The sequence below is a fragment of the Acomys russatus genome, chromosome 15 (genome assembly GCF_903995435.1).
Source record: "Acomys russatus chromosome 15, mAcoRus1.1, whole genome shotgun sequence".
Taxonomy (NCBI): domain Eukaryota; kingdom Metazoa; phylum Chordata; class Mammalia; order Rodentia; family Muridae; genus Acomys; species Acomys russatus.
Window position 1 is genome coordinate 13540055 of NC_067151.1, and position 25325 is coordinate 13565379.

Here is a 25325-nt window from a genome sequence, read left to right on the forward strand (position 1 = left end):
TCTTTTTGACTTCCTTCCCTTTTCTCCATCCTTGTAATCAAATTTGAGCAAAATGAAATGGGGCTTTCTATGAAAGTACCTTTTGTTGATCTGAACGAGCTGGTAATTTACAAAATACCCTTCCTTTGTGAGGAAGGCTAAAGAAAAAAAAAAAAAAAAAAAGAATCTGTAGCTTTTAAAGCTGGGCCTTAGTGGGACTCTAAATGTAATGAAAGCAGTCTGTGTGGAGAGATTGAAATGCATTTCAAAGCCAGGCCTGGCTGGTGGGGGGGGGGGGCACCGAGAACAGACCTATGAGCTTTCCGTAGGATGGGAAAAAGTGAATGGAGAAACTGAGAGAAGCGGAGCTGGGGACCGGGTGTTGAAGTCACCATGATCCGTCCTGTGGACTCTCGTCACCCGTGGGTGAAGTTGGGTGTCTGCTGCACGGGAGACTGAGCTGTCTGAGCCGGGAAAGTTTGGGGCTCCTCGTGACTGTGAGGAAAAGTCGCTTGCTGAAGGTGCGGTGGTCGTTCTCCAACTTTTCCTTTCTCTCCTGTGCTGGGATCTTGTGGGAACTGCCTCAAGATGCGAATTTCCTGCTGGCTAACTCGCTTTCCTCCTCTTTTCTTGCCTGCTAGATTTCTTTGTGGCACCGAGCCCCTCTTCACCCGTCGGACCCGGAAAGATGTGGATAGAAGTCTTAAGAACAGTAAGTAACGTGTGCCGTTTTCTTCAATCACTGCTCAGTTGGTTGCGACAGAGCTGAGGCTTGAGTGCTGGAGGAGTTTGGAGTAAGCCTGCTCCCCTCGAAGGGAACGGGGTTTGCTGCCAGACTTCTTGAATCGTTGTTTCATGTGAATTCCGGTTGACTTAGCTGTTTTTTACTGGCGACAACGAATGTTCTCACTGGCGCTTCCTCTTGTGTTCTGCGTGATGCTGAGCATTGTGTGGCATGGGGCACCTGTGTGCTGGCATTACAGTTTAAGATACAATGCGAGCATCGCAGGCGCTCGCTCTCGAGGTGCTTCTGTGTGCTAAGCACCCCAAAACGTTGCAGTTTTAATTCACAGTCATCGTGATTTCTTTCCATTTATGCATGAGGGAAATTGTCGCATAAATTATGCAAGCTTACTTCCTCACAGTACACTTGCAGAAAGAGGCAAAAGCTGTTTTGCTACTAAAAGCCAAACAATTTGAAAGGTGACTTAAGCAAAACTTCTTGCCGTTTACATATTGCGACGAACCATGATTAAAATAACAAAGATAGTTTCCTGGTTGAGCCGGCGAAAAGTGCATTTTTAACTTCCCGAAAATCAGACAGATATGTTACCTGAAACGCCACAGGTAATTTTGAAAAGGCCAACGGGACATTGGCATATGTAAGTAGCCGCAGTGTTATTTTAAGTTTGAGAAATCTCACAGTCAGAATGGAGCTGGCGAGCACAGCCAGTTCTGAAGTCTCAAGGTGGCAGGAAAGATGTTTACAGTGAAGATAGCATTTCTAAAGCCGGGTAGGGTGGTGGGGGTGGTGGTGGTGGGGGGGCAGAGCCCTACAGAGGCAGCCTTCCTGCTTCCAGAGTCCAGAGCAAAACAACCCAGTGAAGCCTGGGGCTTTGATGACCATTTAACCCTTTGGGCTCCTGGCTGGAGGTTTTTTGTTCGTTTGCTTGTTTTATAGTGACAATGAAATGCAGACTCTAGGACTCAGGTAGGCTCACATGAGTCTTGGTGAGGGACGTGCCCAGGCCCTTCTGACTGTCCCTCACAGGGAATCTGAATTCCCAGAAGTTTGTCTCAGACAAGTCTGTTCCTCACACTTGGTGTTTCTCTAAGCCTCATCTCAGCCTTGTGGTTTTGAGCCATTGCTGCCTCCTAATGCCTGACTTTAAAACAGCATGCCTGGCAAGCTGCTGTGAGGGTGGCAGTGGGGGCACTGGTTTGTGCTGGTATTGCAGTGTCAAGGGGCTTCAGGCCTGATTTACAGCAGTTTCTAGAAAGCAGACTGAACAGCCCGAGGGACAGGCTGGGAGCAGGAGGAAGAGCAAGTCAGTGAGTGGGTGTGGTAACCTATCTCAGCGTGCTAGTGTGGTACTCTGTGTGGCTGACCCACATCAGCAGTGGGCAGTGATGCTCTGTGGCCTGTTGGCTTCCATCATTGTTGACCCCACATCAGCCCCTCAGCAGCAATACCGATGCTGCTTGCTGGTCTCATGTACAGTCAATAGCTCATCTTGCATAATTTATTTTGAAGCTTGTCTGTGAGTCCCTCTGCTGACAGGGAGATAATTTATGCTCTGTGAAGTGTCTCTGTAAAGACAGAAATGTGTCATCAGACCAGAAAGCCCACAGGGCTTACCTGCTCAGCCTGTGAATGGTTAACTGCCTGCTTACTTTATCAAGACTTGTTGGTGGCTCTTGTTAGCAGAGCAGTGAGAATTTCCTCTTCCCTCAGGTTTAAACAGTACTCTGTAAGACCTGCATGCTGGGGACCTGGATAGCTGGTTAATTCCCCCTGTAGTGACTAGGTTGCCGGGAACACTGGATTTCTAGCTTGCAAACCTCCTTTTCTTTGACATAACAAGTGATGCACTATATATTTTATTCTTTGCAAACCCAAGACAACCACCAAGGAGCTAATCCTGGGGAAATCTAAGGAACCCAAGATCTGTGTGGTGTCCTCAAAAGTTACAAGGAAAGAAAGAGGGCAAGGGCGAGAGATGTCCGCAAGACGCTGATGAACCCGAGACTTGTTTGAAGGTTTTGGTTCCCTGTCTGTTTTTTAGGGCTGCTTGGAGCCTCTTGTCAGGAGCCGAGGCTGCTTTCTGTTACAGGAGGGTCAGTGAGCTTCCAGGGCTGTGCAGGGGCCTGTAGGACCAAGAGGAGGAGGCTCTGATGGGCTTTAGCTCCCCAGGCCTCAGAGGGCCTCTGCCCCAGGCTCTGATGGCCTCTAGCCTGCCCAGCCCAGGAGTGCTTGCTGAGTTCAGGTACAGAAGAGGGGCTGGCTGCTCTTAACTCCAGGCTGTGTGGGTACTGTTCTGGGCTGTTGACTGGCCTCTTGACAGACTTTCACTCTCTTTAGATGTCAAGTAGGATGCCTCTGGGCAGATGTTGGAGGTGACCTCTCCTTGAAAACATGATGACTTGTCCAGTCACCATATCTCGTGATGAGCAAAGAGTTTCCTTAGACACCGACATCACTACCAAATCCAGAGGCAGCCAGGTTCTGATGACAGTGGGAATAAAGCACACACAGAGTTTGATCAACACTAAGGTTGGTCCAGTGACTCTATGACCCTTGAAATGTGGCAGTGGAGGCACAGGACCAACTGCCACTATGCACTAAAATTATAATGGGAAGATGGGTGCCCCAATATAGGAAAAACCTCCTCTTGTAGCTCTACCTCATGCATGTGTTTTGAGGCAGTAGCTGTAATAATTAGGTCTTGAGACTCTGGGACAGAGGAGCCACATATATAAAAAGGTCACATAGTAAATTTTTTTGAGTCAAGGATGCTTTGACTCAATGTTTACAGCAGCAAAACAAAAATGTGAAAATCCATCATTAAAAAAAAAAAGAAAGAAAGAAAAAAGAAAAACGAAAACAACCCATCATGGCTTCCACATAGTAAGTACGCCTCTCACGGTGCTGTTCATCCTCACAGATCTGAAACTGTTGTCTCACAGAGGGAAGGGCAAGGTCAGGGGAGGCAGTACTGATCTCTGGTCCTGCAAGCATCCTAGGTCTGCCCTGACTGAACCAAGCAGGGCCTTTGCTCTTCTCACAGCTAACTACCTTTCTGGGGGGTAACACAGATGTCTGGGCTTCTCTGCTGCCTACTTTATGCATGTCTTCCTGTCTTAGCTCATTTCCTGTTGCTGTGATAAAACACAATGCCCTGGCGAAAGTAGCTTAAGGGAGAAGGGGTTTGTCTTGGCTCACAGTTCTAGGGTAGGCTCACCATGGGTGGGGGAGTCATGGCAGCAGGGCCTTGTGGGAATTGCTCATGCTGTGTCCAGAGCTAGGAAGCTGGGAAGGGTGAGTCCAGGCTGTTCCCAGGCTCTTGTTTTGTATTTACACAGTCCAAGATCTTATCCAGAGAGTGATGTCATCCATAGTAGGTGAATCTCCCCACAATCAGTGTAGTCAAGGGGGTGTTTCTCAGTCGATTCCAGATCCATTCAAGTTGACGACGTATACTAGCGACCACATCTTCTTTCTAGTTTTTGTCCCAAGCCATTGCAGAGCTAGTCCTCAGCCCTTCTAATCTGCTTTCATGGGTGAGAGAGTGTGCAGTGGAGATGTTCCTGTGGGGGCGGAGTGCATGGGGGAATCTGTTTTTCACATCTTGCCGAACTTTCATGAGCACCTCTCGTCTGCAGGGCACCTTCTTATCTTCTCAGCTCGGAAGGTCTTTTTAATCCTTTCTTCATTTTCCACTCGGGTCACCTACATGTCTTGTTCTGCTTCTGGAACCCTCCTCTTCTGTCTCTATCTTTAACTCACTCACGTTCTAGCACACAGGAAGTAATCCAGTTTGTCTCAGCACCCAGAAGTGAATGTGTGCACCTCAGCCTAGTGCCAAGCTCAGCTTAACCTCCCAAACCTGCCTGGCAACAGTTCTCCCCTTAGTCAGTGGTGACAGGCAGGGCACGTGTGCGCAAACAACCGGAGCACGTGTTTTCTTTGGAGGGAAAGCATGTTCTTCATTAAGACTTTAGACAGGACGCTGGGACCATCTGCCCCACAGCAGCACTCCGAGGCCTCGCTGTTCCTAGTTCCTGTGGTGACTGAGTCAAAGGTTACAACCCAACCCGCAAAACGTTAGTTTGCTTGGGGCCAAGACCAAGTTCTTAAAGACTAGATTTGACCAGAAAGCTCATGGTAGAGGAACAAGTACAGTTAGAACACGAGACGAAAATATAGGAAAAGCCATGTGCCATGTAACACTATGCTGTGACTGAGTTTGAGTCTCATGTGTTTGTGTGTATCTTACACATTTCATCGCTATGGCTGTGAGAAATGATAGTCCAGAGCTACATGCTAAGCAAGCAAAGGCAAGCTTATGATGTCAGAGGTCATGGCTAGGAGGAGAAGATGGCTGCAAGGTCTTCACAGATGGGAGTTGCATCTTTAAGGCTAACAGTGGTTTAGACATGCAATACTGTGCTTTGAGGCAGGCAAGGGTGTACACTGTGACATTTTCTACATAGATTTTCTTTTAAGCGGCCCAATTCTTTGCTTCTGCCTTTGGTTTCAATAGTTGTGTATTATGGTTCTTAGAGCCTTGAACTTGATTGCCAGTCACTGTAGGTCTTTTAGGAGATGATGTCAAATCCACCCACCATATGAAGTTGCCTATGTTGTCATGGCGCTGGTGACTGTCCTTTAAGAATAAGCTGAAGGCTTAAAGCAAATGTCCTCTGCCGATGGCAGACTCCTTGCACAGTGCCCTGAGCCATGTCAGAGATTGGTGGCATTTTTCCTTCCAGAGTTGGTGACGAATATACATGCTAGACTACAGGGGGCCAAGAAGCACGAACAAATCCTAATGATGCCCAGATGTCCTGGTTGTGAACTGAGGGAAGGCTAGGCACTCTGCCCTGTGGAATCGATGTCCTGGCAGCTCACATGTGGGAGCCAGCAGGACACCCTCAGGTGAAGATATAAGCTCAAGAAAAGTTGGGCTCCTCTTCCAGCTTTGCAGTGCTGAAAACCCAGATACAGGCCCTGAATGTATCAGGGTTCCTTCTTGCCTCATAGGGAAACTACATGTTTATGGGGGTAAATGATCTTGGACACATAGTGAGGGCTCACCTATCTACAACATAGTTTCATTCCCCTCTTTTTGGGGTTGTCAGGTGAAGCCAAAGAGAAAGTTGCTTTTATATCCTCACAGAAAATATAAGAATGGAAAAAAAAAATCACTGTCTTTAAAATCTCTAAAATAATTTTTTTTTTCCTTTATGTGTATGGATGTTTTGCCTGCTTGTATTTCTGTGCAACATGCACATTCTTGGCTGCTCACAGAAGCCAGAAGAGGGTATCAGACTACAGGAAACTGGAATTACTGGTTGTGTGAACCACTCTGTGAGGTGCTGGGAATCAAACCTATGTCCTCTGCAGGAGCAACAAGTAATCTTAACCACTGAGCCGTTTCTCCCACCTGCTACTCTTTTACTGGATAGAAGGTCTCATGTAGCCCAGGTTAGCCTCAAACTTGCTATGTAGCAGAAGATGCCCTTGTACTTCTGAGCCTCTTTCTTCTCCTAGAAACCTTGCTTGCCTTTCATATCAAATATCTCAGATAATTTTATGTATCTATGTAGAATCTAAGAACTATGTACAAAAGAAAACATACAATATTTGTCTGACACTGAATTTATTTAAATAGAATTACTTCTAGTTGCATTCATTCTCCTGCAAGTAACGTGACTTCATTCTTATTTTTGGTTGGAAAAAAAATACCATTGTGTATGGACAGCACAGTTTCCTTACTCATTTGTCTGCTGTTGGGCACCTATGTTGGCTCTATGATTTAGCTGTTGTAAACAGTTCTGCAGTAGACATTGATCTGCATGTAGCCCTGTAATATGCTGACCCGGAGTCTTTGGGGTAAATGCCCAGGAGCTATGTATCTGGTCATTATTAGATCTAGCCTGTGATTTTTGAGTCTTTAGACTGAAATTTATGAAGGTTGAACTAGTTTATATTCTCTCTAGTGGCGTATTAACCTCCTGTCAGATGCTAGCTAGCAAAGACTTCCTTCTCTGTGACCACATTTGTCTTTCTAGCATTTGCTTTTTTGTAATGACTGCCGTTGTGATTGGGGTCAGAAAGTCTCAATACAATTTTAATGCACATGTCTCAGATAGCTGGTGGGGTTGAGCATTTTCGTTTTTAATTATTGGTTTTTTGAGACAGGATTTCTCTGTGTAGCCTTGGCTGTCCTGGACTCGTTTTGTAGACCAGGCTGGTCTCGAACTCACAGAGATCCACCTGCCTCTGCCTCCCCAAATGCTGGGATTACAGGCGTGTGCCGCCACGCCTGGCTGTTACTTAAGTTCTTTGTGTATTTTAGATATTAATACCCTGTCAGATAATAGCTGGCAAAGACTTTCTCTCATACAGTAGGCTGTCTCCATTTGATTAGCTGCCTCCTTTGCTGCCTTTTAATTTGATAAGGTTACACACTTGTTTGCTAGTGTAGGTAAGGTGTTCTAAAACATGGTGCAGATAATTTGTGTTCTTTCATGAGATCATCAGTCACGGGATAGCCACAAGAGGAAGCCTAGAGGAGGCATGGGAAAACCAAGTCAACTACAGTCACAGGATCTAACAAAACAGTGATGCATGTGTGCCTGCATTTGTGCATGGGTATGTGTGCGTGCGTGTGTGTCCAAAGCAGCCAGCTTAACACAGTAGGTGGGGAGCCAAGAGGGAGAAATTCAGGGTTCAGGGTGCGGTACACAAGCAAGTGAGAGAACCTAGTTGATGCATTTGGCTGTCACGGGAAAGCCAACCCAAAGCGAGGCCACCAAGTGAGGGAACTTCAAGCCTATCTGTGGGTGCGTTGAGGCAACAGGAAAGCACAAAGTTTTAATATTGAAATGTGAGATAGAGCACATGCAGCTTTGGTTTGAATCTTGGGTATTCGGTGAGGTTGTCCCTAATGTTAACGAGCTGGAACTGACTCAGTTCATCAGAGTGGCATGAGCAGGATTATGAGGAGTCAGTATCGGGGTTACTGGTCCATGTTGAGTCAGAAAGGACGTCATGGAGAAAATTGTCCCCAGCGAATAGAATTCACAGAGAAGCAGAGACCTGAAGCTCAGAACGTGGTTGCTTGTGTGGTGTCATGTTGGATGTTGGGTTGTTAAAGACCTGGCAGGGAATGTTGGACTTGTTTTTAACTGTGGGGACTTAGATGTCAGGTTTAAAAACTTGTTTTATGTTGATATGTCACTTATATGATGTGTTGTCATTATGATGGGGGCAGCATGTGTGCCATGGTACTCCTGTGTCAGTCAGAAGATAACACGAGGGAACAGGCTGTTGGTTTCCCCAGAAGCTGGGCTCCATGGAATGTCGCAGGCCATCAGGCTCAAAGGCAAGTGCTTTGACCCACTATGTCAGTGGTTTTTTAACCTTCCTAATGCTGTGACTCTTTAATATACTTCTTCCTGTTGTGGTGACACCCTCAACCATAAAGTTATTTTCATTGCTACTTCATAACTGTAATTTTGCTACTGTTATGAACTATAATATAAATATCCGATATGCAAGCCCTGTGGAAGGGTCTTTCAACTTGCCAAAGGAGTTGCTGCCAACAGGTTGAGAAGCATTGCGCCAAGTCATCTCACTGGCCCTGTTTGTGTTTTAAAACACATTTGTTTTTTACCTTTAACTATGTGCAAAAATGTATATCCGTGTGTAAATAGGTATGCAAGTGTGTGGTTGCCTACTGAGGCCAGAAGATGTCGCCAAGTCCTCTGGAGCTGGAGTTACATACAGGCTGTTCTGGGTCAAGTGGCATGGGTTCTGACAACCCAGCTTGGGTCCACTGTAAGGGCAGCAGGATGTTTAGCCATCCTCTAGCCTGTTTTAATTCCACAAGCAATGGGAAGGTTTTAAACAAGAAAAGTATGGCTCAGAGATCTGCATCAGGAAAATGAACGCAACCCCCAAACCTGGAACTGTGTGGAGGAGACAGTAAATGCAAGCGCTGCTGGGCAGCATGAAGCAAGTTAGAGAAAGGTCTTTCGAGGCCCCGTGAAGTGATGGAGCAGGGAGAAAGACAGATACCAGCTCACCAGTGCAACAGAGGTTTGCTTAGTGTTTACTATATGTTAGGCAAATCATAGGGCCTCTGATCTCAAGGAGCTCCCAGCCAAGTATGTGATATGATCTGGAACGCTGGAAGATACCAGCAGCAAAGGAAGGGACAGCAATGAGTGCCATATTGTCACTCTCAGCAGTCCAAAACCTTTGTCAAACCTTTTAGGGACCTCGACTCGGGCCACACTGAGATGTGTGGCTTTGACATGGATTTCAAGACTGGCAGAGTTGGAGATTTCACCAAAAATGATTTACGTGTAGGGTTTGAGTGTGAAGGTTAAGAGAAAGAGAGGCATCCCCATCCTAGAGTGCAGCTGTAGATTTCTCTGAGAGTCTCAGAAAGTAAGATGTACCCAACTGCAGGCATGGGCTCATCAAGAGACCCTGGTGATGAACTGTCTTAGCACTAGCAGTGTATATAATTTTGGTGGCTCTCAGGTTACATCACAAAAGGTTGCTAAGAAACCTTTTTCTCCTTTTATTTCCATTCTCATAAGTGGGAATAAGAAGGTGCTCTGATATGCCTTGAATCTGATAGGGTGAAACCAGGAGCCACCAGGTCTGCACAAGGAGGCTAAGATGCACACTTTTCTGAAAATTAGGTTTCTGGTGAGATTCCTAGAAAATTGCAGGCTTCCAACTGGGAAGGGAGAAAGGCCAGAGGTAGCTGTTGATTGCTGCTTCACAGCTGGCAAAAGGCCACAGCCAGATACCAGGTGAGGGCTCTGTGCCCTTCCTGCATTCTTTCATTTTCTATATCTTTTTTATTCTGCTTTATATGTACCCAAGAGAGGAGACCACACAGAAAGGTATATGTATGTAGAACTGATATATAGGTGAGATATATATATATACATATATATATTTATATTTATTTATTATGGGGACCTGAAATGAGGTGAGGTTTTGCAACACAGTGTTAGAGGTGTCAGCAAGAGTCATTCCACTGAAAGGAGAAGACTTGTAACTCCTGTGGCCTGGAGACTGACCAAGAAGTGAGGAATTAAGCAAGAACAGGGAAGAAACGCTTTCACTAGTAAATAGGTCTTAGTCACTGGGGGCAAGGTGGTAGAAAATGAGAGTTAAACAGTGATTATATTTGTGAACAACACCAAATGAACTTAGTAGTGTGTGTGTGTGTGTGTGTGTGTGTGTATGTGTGTGTGTGTGTATGTGTGTGTGTGTGGCTTGGGAGGGGACCTCAGGGGTCTTGGACCCAGAAGAGGCACCCAGTACCTCTTAGGCTATTGGGAAAGTATTACTCATACGGTCCAAAGCTGATTGTGTCAGGTGGAGGGAAAGACAGGGAAAGAAGCAGTTCCCAATCCACACGTGGCCAAAGCAGCTTGGCTTACCGGGCTAGGGGCTCAACTCTGTCTGAGACTAGGCACCAAGATAATAGATTTTGTCCACTGACAAAATAAGCCAATTTAAGCCAAATTAAAGTATAAACGCAGGTTTATTGGTGGGGGGCAGCTCTCAGGCAGGTTCACTGATCTCCCAGAAGGTCAGGGAAGTTGTCTTATAGACAGGGAGACAGAAAAGCAGGGATGGGCAGAGAAGGTGAGTGTGCATAGAGAGAGAGGGGAGGGGGGGATGCTGGGAGGTCCACTTTGCTATGTTAAGTAGACATCTCAGCCTCTTGTCCTAGGTCTGAAATCCAAATCCAACACATGCATGCACGTGTGTGTGTGTGTGTGTGTGTGTGTGTGTGTGTATACAATTCTTTAGAGTCAAGTTTCTCCCTTTTGCTACGGGTTCTGTTGTTGAGATTCAGGTTGTCAGACTTATACGGCAAGTACTTTTATTCACTGGTCCATCTTGCTTGCCCTACGTAGGAAAAGAGTTGGGAAAGATTATGGAGGTGTGGGCAGACTGAGAAGACAAATGCGACAAGCAGAGGGCCACCAGAACAGGCTCCTGCCCGGCCGAGGGGGGCTTTGCTCCAAGCCTGCTTAGGCTTAGATTGCTCCTTGGTATTTAGATTGTCCCTTGCTGTAAGGCAGAGCGAAGACCCAGACAGCGTCATGGATTCAGCAGCCAAGGATTTGGTCAGAATCAAAGACGTTAAGGCATGAGCAGAACCGCTTCTTCACCGCTGCGGAGAGGTTCCAGCAAGGCTGGAAGAGCTGAGCAGCCTTCCTTGCATGGCTGAATGCAGAGAGGGAGAGGCACAGACACGGAGACCTGATGGGCCAGAAAGCAAAGACTGGAGAGGGCATGCTTTGCCTTCACTGTAGTGTTTCTGCCAGACTTTAATGAGAAGATAGGCAGAAAGAATGCCGCAGAGACCAGTGTTCTAGAGGCATGAATGACTCACACAGCCTCCACTCCAAAACACATGCATGGGCTCATGAATATATACACACATGTTCACACACACACACACATACACTCACATAAACACACTTCATTAACACACATATATAGTCACATGGGCACACACATACACACAAACTCACACACTTCATAAACACACATATACAGTCACATGGACACAAACATACACACAAACTCACATGAATACATATACACAGTCACACACACACTCACATGAACACACACTTCATAAACACATACACTCACATGGACACACATATTCATACACAGGAACACACACATCCATACACAGGAACACATACATTCATACACACAGACACACACACTCACATGGACATACAGATTCATACATATGAACACACAGATGCATACATACAGAGACACACATTCACATGAACACACACATTCATACACACAGACACACGCTCACATGGACACACATTATTACACAGGAACACATACATCCATACACAGGAACACATACAAATATACATACACACAGACACACACATTCATATGCATAGACACACACACTAACACACATGAACACACATTCATACACAGAGAGATACACAATCACATGAATACACACATTCATACACAAACACTCACATGGACATGCATTATTACACAGGAATATACACATCCATACACAGGAACACATACATATATATATACACACAGACACACACATTCACACACACAGACATACACACTCACACACACTCACATGGACACACACTATTACACAGGAACACATACATCCATACACAGGAACACATACATATATACATACACACAGACACACACATTCATACACATAAACACACATACTTACACACACATTCATACACACAGACACACAGGCTCACATGGATACCCACATTCATACACACACACTCACATGGACACAGATTTACACACAGGAACACACATTCATGCACAGAGAAACACACACATACTCACACAGACAAACACATTCATACATACGGACACACACACTCACATGGATACATAGATTTATGCACAGGAACACACGCATCCATAACACAGACACACACAGTCACATGAATACACACATTCATACACACATACACACACATGGACACACATTCATACAAACGCACACACTCACATGGATGCACACACACACTTATATATATCACAAGCAAACCAAACCCAATGAAGACCAACAAACAAAAACAAAGCAAGCATGTTTGGAAGACCAAGAATTTGTTCATATTTAGTAGATTTAGGAGCAGGTGTGACCTATGTTGCAATGTGAGACACTGTTGGGAAATTGACCAGTGTTTCCCAGGTGGGTGTCACTGGACGTGTCACTTACGGACTTATCAGCTAGAGCCCAAGGTTGCACCCACCCAGTGACTGAGCGATCTGGAGAGCGGGAGCAGAGGCTGCAGTCGGGATGGGCTAAGCCTGCGGGGTGGGAGGGTGTGTGGGGAATAAGGTGAGAGGAGGGTGTTAGTTAATATTTGTATGAATACTTATAGCTTCAGGTGAATTTGTGTTCAGGAAAAAATGAAAAGAGGTGCCCAAGATTCTTCACCTCTGAAATAACAAGCGTCCTAGTGGCTCTTGTAAAGATCACCTGCCTGTGCATGTGTAAGGACCACTAAGGAGGAACAGAGCAACTAGTGAACACACATACCTTCCTGTGATAAACCAAAACCAAACCAAAAACCAAAAACCCAAAAAAACCCAAAATCCCAAAAACCAAAAACCAAACCAAAACCAAAAACCAAAGCGAAAAAAACCAAAAAACCAAAACAAACAAAGCAAAATGAAACAAAACAACAAAAAAAAAGCAACTTAGAGAGCTTGGAATCATTTCAGCTCACAGTTAAGGAGAGGGACGTCAGGCAGGACACTTGAGGCAGGAGCCTGGCCATCTGGTCAACTTCCATCCAGTCAGGAAGTCGCGAGCAATGGATGCTTGGCCTAAGCCTCAGCTGCATCGTGCACTCAGGCCAGGGCTGCAGAAGAAACTGCTGGTAAGCTCTCATGCCACAAATGTGAGGGTTTGATTCCATCTCTAGCACCCATCAGAAGGTGCTTGGCACAGCAGCACGCTCGTAATCTCAGTGCTGGCAATGTAGAGGCTGGAGGATCCTGGGGCTCACTGGCCAGCTCTCTAGCCAATCAGTGAGCTCAAGGGTTAGTGAGACACTGTCTAAAAAAAGAATATAGGTGGACAGCGATTGAAAAAGGGGTCAGCTGGGCATGGTGGCGCACGCCTTTAATCCCAGCACCTTGGGTGACAGAGGTAGGTGGATCTTTGTGAGTTCGAGGCCAGCCTGCTCTACAAGTGAGGCCATGACTGCCAAGTTACACAGAAAAAGCCTGTCTTGAAAATAAAAAAAGAAAGAAAAGAAAAAAGAAAGAAAGAAAAGAAAAAAGAAAAAGGGGTCTAATGTCAGTGTCTTCATTACTGTTCTATTGCTGTGAGGAGACACCGTGACCAAGGCAACTCTTATAAAAGAAGGCGTTTAACTGGGGGCTGGCTTACAGCTGCAGAGGGTTAGGTTAGACCATTGTCATCTCGGTGAGGAGAATGCTCACAGAATGCGGGCAGGTGCTGGAGCAGCAGCTAAGAGCTACACCCTGATCCAAAGGCAGAGGGAGACACCCCCAGAGACATACCTCCTCCAATGAGGGCACACCTTCTGATCCTTTTAATCCTTTCAAATAGTGCCACCCCGTGATGACTAAGCAGTCAGTTATATGAGCCTATGGGGGCCATTCCTATTCAAAGCACCATAGTCTGCCTCTGGCTTCTACATATATGTGCATACATGTGCGTTGACATACACACATGCACATACATGTGAACATGTACTACAGATGGCATACACAAGAAAAGCAAAAAAAAAAAAAAAAAAAAAAAAAAAAAAAGGAAAAAAGGGCAGCAGACTGTCAGAAGTTTTCTGAAGGAAACCAGCTTTAAATTGAAGTAGGTATAAAGTCAGAGAAGGCAGTGGTGTGTGGAGGCCCTCATGCTGGAGAAATGTCGGGGTTGCTAGGCGTGCCAGGTGAGATTACACACTATTGTGGGTGTAGCCCTCATGAATGTGGGCAGCCTGTGTCATAGGGTTCAGACTGCTACAGCCTATAGGAAAGCAAACCCTTGCAAAGTCGTATTAAATGTCCTCTTGTTTTCAAATGACTTTATGGGGGTAAACTAAACTCAACACCTGTGTATTTAAGGAGAATTTAATCCCTGTTATTCCCTCCAGGAATGTCTCACACCTCCATCTCTTTCCTGTTTACAAGCAAAGAAGCCTCTTTTCTTCCTGCTGGAACTAGCTCACTTTGTCTGCCCTGGGTGGCTTCCTGGCTCCTGTCCTGGGGTTTCCTACACAGCCTCCTCCTGCACTCTCCAGTCTGCTCCCCGGGAGGTGTACCTTCCACTTGCCTCTCTACTTGGAATCCTGTGCAACAGTGCACCCCTAGTCTGATTTTGCTTGTTTTCCGTTAGCCGCTCCCCCCCCCCCCCTCCACCCCAACCAAGCACAGCATACTCTACTCTTGGAACATTGCAGATTTTGTTCTAATTTCCTCCACAAATGCTTGAGATTATTGTCTAGATTCTCCAGAATGTGCCCCCCCCCACTTCCACACAATCTCCATTAGGATTGAAGCTAACACACACACACACACACACGCACGCACGCACGCACGCACGCACGTGCGCGCGCGCATACCCACACACGCACGTGCGCACCCACACACATACACACAAACCCGCGTGTCCGCGCGCACGCACACACACACACACACACACACACACACACACACACACACACACACACACACACACACACACACACACACACGCTATGAAGTGCTCCACTGCTGGGCTACATTCCTGGCTTTTCAGCTTCTCATTATTTCTTGTGGCTTCCTCTTTTTGTCCTATTCACCCAGCCCCACCCTGCCGTGCTTGTGCCTGCCCAGCTGGCTCTGTCTCCTCTCTCCTAACACTCAGGGCTGAATAAGCATCTTCCCTTTTTCTTGTTATTTTTTTTTTTCCATTCTTCTTTAACGTTAGTTCTCTTTGTGCCCTTATTAAAGTCTCCCCCAATCCATCGACTTTTCTCATTCTTCAGCAGAAACCCTGCTCCTCCGCCTGTCCCCGCTCCACTCCCTCAGGTCCCTGCCTCACTGCTCCCCCAGCCTCCTTCACCCTCTGCTGGCTGATTTCTCCTTGTGCTCTTCCCTCCTGCTGACCCCAAGATTCTAATGACTTCCTCTCGGGCAAACTGGATATTCTTTCAGCCGTGGTCCTTATCTGTCCTGATAATAACAACTCATGCTTCTGAAGCATGGTAGAACTTTTTCATTAAAAAAAAAAAAAAAAACTCACGATGTATCTTCAGGATAGGTTAGTGTGTATTGGCTTTGGTGCAGATCTTTTAGATGTTTTATGAATCATTTTGCTCATTTGGATTGTAAAGAAAAAAAGAATCAATGTTCTCTCATCTGAAACTCAGGGCTGAATAAACTTCTCTCTCCTTTTTCTTGTTGCTTTTCTCCAAAATTCTCCCTTCATTTTTTTAATCTTAGTTTTTGCCACTTTGTATATTTTGGTGTGTATGTAGTATATGCTTATGTATATGTTTGTGCTTATGTCCACATGTGTGTGCATACCTATAGGTATCAGTTGCTCCCCAGTCTCTCCCTGAGCCTGGGGGTCACTGGGGGGGGGTCACAGAAGACTAACTGCTGGTGAGCTGCAAGGCTCTGCCTGTCTCAGCCTCTCCAGCAGAGGGATTATAGGTCAGTATCTGGCTTTTTATGTGGATGCTAGGGATCTGAACTCAAGCCCTTGTGTTTGTGTGGCAGTCACTTTACTGACTGGGTCCTTGTCCCAGTCTCCTGTTTGTTGCATTTCTAATTGCTGTGTTTGTAGGTGTGTCATCATGTCAATTGGTTATGAAAGGGCAATATATAATTTCTAAACATAGCCATGGCTTTTTTTCCTGGAGAAATGCCGTCTCAGTCAGTGTTAATACCTACCTCTTCCCCCCCAATCTCACTAACTCTAAGTAACTTAGCATCATGGTTGAGCAATGTAAAAGGAAGATTTAAATTTTTTCTTAGTTATTTAATTTCTTGTAAACATACTTATGACACCCCCCCAAACCTTCACATTTAGTTGAAAATGAAATGAGAATTTTAAATATTTCTGAATTAAATTGGAAAGAATATGTTATCTTCAAATTTTCAGCTAATGAAACAATGATATTAGTGATTCCCTGCCTATGTTTGTTCTCAATAGACTTGAATTGTGAGCAACAAGAAATACCAGGCTTGGTGATAGAGAAGCGGGTTAAGATCAGGAAGGTTGCATCTTTGTCACAAAAGCCCCATGCTGTCTGTGTCCCCCTGCCAGAAGTCAGGCTGCACCCCCAGGTGCCTTTGATTCCCCCTGCAGGCTTATCTTACTGCCTAATAACATTATTTAAATATAGATTTCTTAGTTCGTAAGGATGGAGCTGAAAATAGTGTTTTGACTAATAAAACAGAGAAGACAAAGACTTCAGAGACAAAGACAATGTGTGTACTGACTGACGTGTGTCACTTTAATAGCATAATTACTTGATAAGTACTTCACACGATGCAGGTACTGCTCCTCAGCCTTGCAGAGCCAGAGTGAACTGGTGTTGAATTCTACCAAGTACAGCTAAAAACCAGGGCAATTCTGTCCTCTGTGGCTGTTTAGGGGACCTGTCTCTGTTGTGTCATTAAATGACCCTTGTGTGTGTGTGGTGTGTATATGAGTGTGTGTGTGTGTGTATGCACATGTGTGCTCAGGTTCACGTGTACTTGTATGCACATGTGCAGGAAGGCTAAAGGTGAAGGCTGAGGGCCTTTTTTCCGTCACTTTCCACTTTGTGTTTTGGGACGGTCTTTCACTGAACCTGGTGCCAACGGATTTGGCTAGACTGTCTGTGCCATGCCAGGGCTAGGATTATAGACAAATGCTGTGCTCAGCTTGTCAGATGGTGCTGGAGGCTGGTGTGGGTGCAGATAGGGGTAGAATTAGTGGGGTATGATGCTTGGATATTGGAAGCCAAGGGGAGCAATACTGCAGGACAGGGAGGGCTGGTGCGTGGGTAAATAGCCAGTCAAGTTCAAAGTCAGCAAGGCTGACTTCAGAATGCAGGGGTGAGGCAGCCCGCCAGCGAGGCTTCTCATGGACCAGTTGCAGGAACGGAATCAGGAACTCTTGACATTGGTGTTTCTGTTTCAGAACTATCTTCACCCCCAGGTGTGATTACTTACAAAAAGGGTTGGCGTTTAGGCAGTGGATGATTCCCAGGTATTCTGTCACGGCCGCAAAGAGGGAGGGAGTCGGGGTGAGCAGGTGCAGCTGGCAGGCAGACTGTCAGTGGATCTTTTCAACAGACAGGACACTACATAACCAGGCTGTCTGCGGAAGTGCCTGTTCTTAAAGCAATTGTCACAGTGTAGTGAAAATAGAGTTAAATGCATTTACTTTACTCTCTGATGTATTCACAGATGGGAGAGTCTAGGTATGCTGCAGAATAGGAGTTAAGCGGGTGGTATGAGCTAGACTTCTTTCCAAACAACAGCCTGGGAACCTGGAGGTGCTGTGGCTCTGGTGCAGGGGCTTGGGGTGTGGACTGCTTTGGATATTCTCATGGGCCTAGTACTAACTGTGTTCACGAGGCCAGTGACAGGACAACATCTGTGGGTCCCCTTCTCCTAGAACACATATCTGGGGGATCTCAGGTTCCCTTTCCATAGAATGCATTAAGTTTGGGGAGTGGCTGTGTTGAAAGGATCAATCTACTTTGGAGCAAGTCACTTGCTTTTTGTGGGGAGCCATGGGCAGGGCAGGGACTTCTCCAAGCTGCCTACCAAACAGGAAGAGTTACAATGAGTCGTCTAGGAGATTTCAGGGTCAGGAGACTGCTTCTGGGAGAGACTGAGAGGAAAGGGTTAACAGGGTAGTCAGGGGCCTTAGAAACTTCTTCAGGTGGCCTGAGGTGTGATTCCAGGAACTCCAGATCCAGATCCAGATGCTGGCCCTGCTAGAAAAATCCCTGATAAGGAGCCATCTGGACTTGGAACACGGAGCTTTCCCTTGCTGGCATGCTCTGCTTTGGATGCAGAAGCTGGTGCTGATCTCAGCACACGGGTGTCTGCAGATGTCAGATGATCTGGCTCGCCTACCTACCAGTTTTGGTGATTGTAGCCACGAGTTCTTGTCTCTCGTTGAATCTGTGATGCAGGAGACTTGCAGTTGAGAGCTGTGAGTAAAGCCTGGGCACACACCCCGCACTGCACACAAGCTATTGTTCAGGATGTCTGAGGTGTGGGGCTCTTGGACAGAATCTCCCTGTTGGAAGTGGCTCATACTCTGCCACTCACCTCTCTTGGTTCTGGATACGTCATCCCCATGAAGTGTGGCTGGGATACATTTTGTGACATGGGCCTAGCAAGCATCTACCTCGGTGTGATTAGGAAGGCAGGGGAGTTCCTGTGCCAGGCAGTAGAGTCACAGAGCCTTATTCCTAACCCCCCATCCCCGTTCCACACTCTTAGGTCATGTGTGGTACAATGAATCTTGTTCTCAGTTTCCAGAGAATAATTAGCTCAGTCAAAGGTGAACAGAATCCTCCCCGGATACCATGAGGAGTATGTCTGTGGGTGACATGACAGGATCCTGACCAGGGCCATCCCAGAGCATGACATGTACTGTCATACACCCAGTATTGGGGACCATTCTCCCCACCCCCCAAGGGTCATGTCTCTGAGCCAGTGCTCAGCCATCTGACTATCTTGCCGCCTGGCTTGGGCTAGTCCCCTAAGAGTGCTGAAGGATACTCCTTCCATGGGAGATGACCTTGGTCACATTGACACAGCAATCTTCAAGGACACAATGTGCTGTCTCTCCTGTCTGAAAACCTATGCGCTTGCCTTTTGTGGTGCTCTGCTTGGAGACAGCTCTGGAATTGCTGAAGGGCAGTGGTTGGCTCTAATCCTGGAGATTTGGGGCCGTTGACAAGAGGGAGGGATGATTAATGGCGGCAGGGATAGCCTAGATGTGTGTGGATGGTGTCACTGGGCACTTAGCAGAAGGGACAGATTTTTGGCTCCTATAATTAAAAAAAACCTCACATTAAAGATTTTATGCTACTGTGAAAATGTTGCAAAGGGGTAAAAATTCATACCAAACCACCATTACTCATCCATTTCACTGTCTAGTAGCTTTAAAATACTGCTAGCTGTTCTATACACATAGACAGAGAATTGCGTTAAGTTCTCAGATTATTCATTACGAATGGCTCTGAGGTTGAGAAGGGGGCTTGGGCAGTGTGCCTCTAGGTCATCTTCTTGATGGAAAATGGGGTCAGAGCAGAGTCCCTGCAGGTCACATTCTTTAGTCCCAGTTACCAGGCAGGGGTGGTGGTGGTAGTGGTAGTTACAATTACATCTGGACTCTTTTTGTTGTTATTATTGTTTTGTTTGTTTGTTTGTTTTCGAGACAGGGTTTCTCTGTGTTGCCTTGGCTGTCCTGGACTCACTTTGTAGACCAGGCTGGCCTCGAACACACAATGATCCTCCTGCCTCTGCCTCCCGAGTGCTGGGATCAAAGGTGTGCGCCACCACACCTGGCTACATCTGGACTCTTAAATTAATTTTTCTTAGAATATTGTACTTCCTGGCTTAATAATATTCTGAAATCCATTTTAATGATTTGCTTTCTTACTGATAGATATGCAATCCTGCCTTGTTCCTAAATCCCAAGTGTGGCCTTGATTACAACCTATTGGCCTGAGTGATCCAGGGTGGAAGGTGCCCAAGAGAATTTTGTAGGGTTCTAATGTGCTGTTGGACTTGAGGACTAGGGAACTAAATGAGTTGTACCTATTTTTTTGGAGGGGGGGCTATTTCCTCTCCTCCACAATTTTGTGTGAAGTCCTGAGTATTAAGCACCCAGTGAGGGGCCACAGCGTGCTTCTGGAAGTTACTTGACTGTGTTGTCTCCAGTTCATGGAGTGACCTAAGGGGTCTGCTTTCTGTGAAATGCATTCTGAGAATGTTTGACTCAAACCTGGTCACCACGACCCAAGTCACTGGAATGATAGACAGGGAAGAGTCACCTGGGTGTAATCTAATACCCTGCGTTTGTCACCAGCAACCATCCAATGCAAAGGGTGGGTAGCAGGTGGGTAGCAAGAGAAGATGGTGGCGTGCAGGGCATGCATCTGGGAAGAGCTAATGATGTCCAGAGAAGTTGTGTGAGCAGCCTCCCTCCCTGTACCCTTCCCCTTCTCCCCTCCTGCCCCCGCCCCAGCTTCGTGCCCCAAGGTTTGCCAATGGAGCCAGCTCGGATAAATGGCCAGCCTGAGGAACCAAGCTCCCATCGGACATATTCCATCTTTATTCATGGTCTTCCCACAGGATGGTGCCTTTAGTAAAGGACATAAAACAAGGAAAAGCTAAAGTGCAGAAGTCTAATGCTAAGTGTTTCTACTCAACATTAAAATTAAACCGTGGCTTGGGTTTTAGGATAGGCCTTTCTCAGCGAATTGATATGACCACGCCGTGGAGGAACATGGGAGAAAAGCAGGCACTGGTTTCTGTAACAGCTTACAAGGTAACATTTATATAACCTCACACAAGACTGTGCTTGAAAAACTGCAAAGACTGTCATAGTGGGTGGAGTCAGGGGACAATTTTGAGCATCAGTTCTCACAGGAAGCATGCAGAGTTGCCATCTCTCACGTCCCAGGCACCACCTCACCCCGCGGAACCCCAAGGGACACTCTTGTGAACAGACCTTTTCTCAGATACTCCCCTGGGAAATTTTATTTTTTTGTCGCCTTTATTTCCCCAAGTGAGTGAGGCTGCCTTTGCTAGGCAATGTCATCTTTTTACTTAGAAAATTTTTCGTTTGGGACCCACTTTAGTGTCTGAATTTTACCAGACGATAAGGAGGATGAATCGTTTTCCTTATAATCCAGATTCAGTACCTGCGTTGCAGGAAGGATGTAATTGCTGTTCATGGAATCTGCGTCTCCTTCTGAGGCCTCTTCATCTCCTCTGTGGTGAAGTGGGTGTAAAGGCAGCTTCCTTGCTCTGTGGCTGAATGTGTCAGCGGCCAGGATGGAGCAAGGCAGCCATGCATGAGGTGACTCAGGGACCTCCTGATTCTGAGACCTAACTGAGATTCCCAGGAAGAAATTATTTTCCTACAGTGCTGAACTGGGTGTAACAATTAAAGTCTTATTTACTGTTTTGTTACACTTTATATGTATATATGTCATGTCTTTCAAAAAGAATTCCAGTGTGTCCACTAATGTTCATCTCTTCTTGTCAGTGAGGACACCTTGCTCCAGGGCTTTAGTGAAATCAAGAATTAATTTCTGTATTTCATTACCCATGCTACTGCTTTTATGGTGGCAGTGGAACTTGAAAAGGAGATAAAAGGAGTGTTTCCCAGAGGCACTAATACACCTGGTGCTAATTAACTGTTATTAAGCCTTCATTTCTCAAGTTTCTAGGGTTGGTTGGTTTTTATACCCTTAATATTTAGGCATTTTCAAAGAAGGCTGGCATGGAGTTTAATTAGAAGAACTCTATATATTTTCCTGTACTTTATTTTATTTGGGGTTTGTTTCTTGTTAAACAGAGTTTGGAATACATGGTTCATGGACATTCAACTTAAAAAAAAAAATACAATTAACTGAGCCATTCCTGCATGGCTAACTCTAATTAAATGAATATGAGGAAAAACTAAGTGTTTTAGCCTGACATTAAACATTCAAAATAATTTAGATTTTGTTCCATTGTCTCACACTCTTACTCAGTGGTTCAAAATGACAGGATTTTTACTTTTTTTTTTTCATGTTTATTTAATGAATAATCAGAGTGAAAGACAGAGAATGTGGTAGGTAACCGCTACTTAGAGAGAGACTTTGGGGCCACAGGCAGTCCTCCGAGCTCTAGGAAAATACGGAGCCAAGTCCCAGGCTTTTAGGAAATATCTGTTCTTTTGTAGGAAGTGGGGTTGGAGAAACTACTACTTCCTTCTTAGATGACTGATTCTGCAGGGAGGAGCAGAGGCAGCGTGGGGAGGCAGGAGAAGGAGATGTGAGGCCGGAAGCAGTGAGCAAACGCACAGGGTGTGTGCTGGGCTGACAACGCTGCCTCTTCTGACTCCAGAGACAGAACGTGCTCCGAAATCTGACTCTGTATATGGAGAGACTGTGTATATGCAGTGTAGTTAACTGACAGAGGGTAGGGAATCCCAGTGGTTATGGCTTGGGGCCACATTTGACATTTGTTATCCTCACAAAGGGGGGAAGGGGTGGCTAGAACTGTTCCCACAGCTGAAGGATTTAGTGAGGAAAAGGATCCTTTTTGTTTGAGTGAGGGAAGGCACGCACCCCTGTCAGGCTGCGAGAGGTGACAGCACTGTGCATAGGCTGTGCTCTCTGGCTAGCCGGGCTTCTTGGCCACATCCTGTCACAGGTCCGTAGATACAGTTCTGATCCTAATCCAGGCAAGCAGTTGGTCAGTGGCTGTAATGACCTGTCAATCTCCTTCAAACGTGTAGCCAAATACCCATCACACACATATTTCAAACACTTAGGGTTTAAATCCAGAGTCCTAAGATAAAAATAATAAAGCCGCATTACCCTGCAAGGACCATAATAGCAGCTATATTCAGAGAGCTGTGTCCTGACCAACAAATGCGTCATCACAAAACAGGGGTTCATTGTGATGTGACGGACGCTGTGATAGAATGTGTTGGTTTTCTTGGAGGAAGCAGACCACACAGTAATCTTCCTTTATCTGGGGTTTTATCCACTGTGGTTTCAGGGTCTGCAGTCAACCATGGTCTTGAAACATTCAGCTGAGTAATTCAGGGGTTATGCAATTGAAAAGCTCTAATTCCAGTACCATTTCCAATATATAACGACATCTGCTCTTCTCCCTTCCTTGTAAATGTTACTACTCTCCAGCTGCCCAGTCTGTCACTGTTGTACACACCACCCTCCTGTCTGCCACCTGAGAGTGGTTGGAACCGTCAGCTGTTCACAGTGCCTCGCGCTGTTTCTGTTACAGTAAAATGCTCCTTTCACGATGCCTTCAAAGAGCCTGGGTGTGACAACGACTGACGAACACGCCAGCTCCTGGCGCTGCTGCTGTGTGCGGTGCTACAAGCAGAAGTGGGCTCGGAGCTCTACTTTCGATTCTCCATTGATGTTTTGAGGCCTATACCTAGGGACAAGGAGGGAGGGATGACCTTGTTACTCAGTGCATGATGAGAAGTAAGCACGGAGAGAGAAAAACCAGCAGAAATCATTGCTGTTTCGAGCTTTTAATTTTAAGTCAACAGAAACAGGAGCTTGAAGTTGCTCCGGGAAGGGCCAGATGGAGCCACTTGACAAATGCACTGTGCCTGCTCTGCAAAGAGATGGAAAAGCAGAAGCAAAGTAAAGGAGAGGCCACTTGGCCCAGTGTTACATCTTACTGTGTAGAAGGGAGATAGAGACTAGTCTGCCCATTTTATAGACAGGAAAGGAAATGCCCACAGACATTAGTTAGCATTCCTGAGGGTCTATGGATAATTAAGACAGGTCTTAGCCCGGACCAAGGCATTTCTGATTCCCAAATGGTTGCATTTGTTCTGAAGATAGTAAGGTAGAGAGGATACGAGGTAGAGAAGTAATTATAGAGCCATAAAATCTTCGCGGGGGAAAATGAAATGACCTGTAGTGCTTTGAATGAGCAATGTTCCCAGTGGGGCCACCTGGCGAGTGGTACCATCTGGGGATGTTATAGAGTCTTTTGAAGGTACAGCCTTGCTGAAGGAAGTCTATCAGTAGGGGCAAGCTCTGAGGACTTACAGCCTCACTTCCTGTCTTCTCTGCTGCCTTTGTGTGTATAGAAATGTGACCAGCCAGCTTCCTGTTCTTGCCCCGAGCCATGGCTTCCCTGCTGTGGTGGGCTCTGTCCCTTTCGAGCTGTAAGCCCGGATTACACCTCCTTCTTCCTTGGCTTGCTTCTGGTTGTGCTGTTTTGTTACAGCTGCAGACAAGTAACTAATACAGGGAAGTGGGCTAAAGCTATAAAGAACCTGGCCATCCTGTTTTGTGAAGGGATGTGTGTTACAACCGTAGTCTAGAAAAAGCCATTGAATACTGCGAGCAGAGCTCAATGGGTCATTCTTACATGAGCCTGGAAGAAACTGGTGCTAAGAGCAATGCAGAGAGTGGATCTCAACAGAGGAGCTCCAGGGGCTTTAGAGAGAAACAAGGGCTCTATTAGCAATGGAGACAAGGGAATTCTTTGCTGTTTTGGCAAAGAATCAGGCTATATTTTGCCCATGTCCTGAGAATTTGCCTGAGGCAGAGGAGAGATCAAGGCAGCACAGCACAGTACCTGCTGTGTGTTTACTCTTAACGCAGGTCTGAAATGAAAAAGAGCAGCGAGAGGTGCAGAGAGAAATAAAAGCAGTGCAGCCAAGAGAGGGAAGAGCCCCAGGAAGCTTGCAACTGTGGTCAAGTCATGGGCAAGGGTAAGGGGGCTGCAATTGTCAGAGGAGAGATGACCTCCGCTAACAAGAAGCAAGGTGGCCTGAGGCAAAGTCCCACCCGGCCCAGGGGGTTAGTTGCTTCTAGAAAGCAACTGCATAGAAGCTGCTGTAGCTGAGTGTGGCCCAGGAGTTGTGCAGGCTCCAGTTGGCAGCCATGCTCGGCAGTGCTGCCCACATAGGGCTGGTTTTAGAAAGAAGAAAAAAAAAAATGTAATATTGAGGAGGGTTGTGGGTTATTTTTCCGTGGCTTCAGAGAGTCTGAAGCTGGGCAATGTGTGACAGTACCTGAGTCCATGTGCCAAGACCCTGAGAGGCCACTGCATGAAGTTGTGAAGATGGCGGTTGGTAGACACTCCAAGATGTTGGAGGTGCTGGAGTCATGAGGCATCTGCCAAGGAGAGCTGCATCCAAGGCATAGAACTATTCCAAGAGAGAGATACATATGTTGCAGGAGGGGTGGAGACATCTAAGCCCTTGGAAAGTAAAGTCCCAGACAGTGGACATGGGGCTGTAGCATCGAAGTTTGCTTATTGTTTTTAAATTACCAGTATGATTAGTAGGCCCAGC